This window comes from Furipterus horrens, unplaced genomic scaffold (assembly GCF_987537825.1).
Source record: "Furipterus horrens unplaced genomic scaffold, mFurHor1.1.pri manual_scaffold_3, whole genome shotgun sequence".
In the NCBI taxonomy this organism is placed as follows: Eukaryota; Metazoa; Chordata; class Mammalia; order Chiroptera; family Furipteridae; genus Furipterus; species Furipterus horrens.
In genome coordinates this window covers 21183591-21183819 of record NW_028327173.1, presented here as the reverse complement: position 1 = coordinate 21183819, position 229 = coordinate 21183591, and positions in this window count along the sequence as shown.

Below are 229 nucleotides of genomic sequence, written 5' to 3'. Positions count from 1 at the left end.
AGACACTGCAGGGGGAGAGTAAGGAGGCTGCTGGCTTGGGTGTGGATGGGGGAGGGGGCTGGCCTCCGCTGACCCCCTCACTTCCCAAGTCAGGGTGCCCAGTCCTGTCACACCCGGCCACGCCCCTAGCACCTGCCTGAGGAGCTGAGGCTGACTGGGATAGGATTCCATCGAGAATCCTGGACTGGGACAAGGCATTATATGCCTAGATGTCACTGCCTCTCAGAGT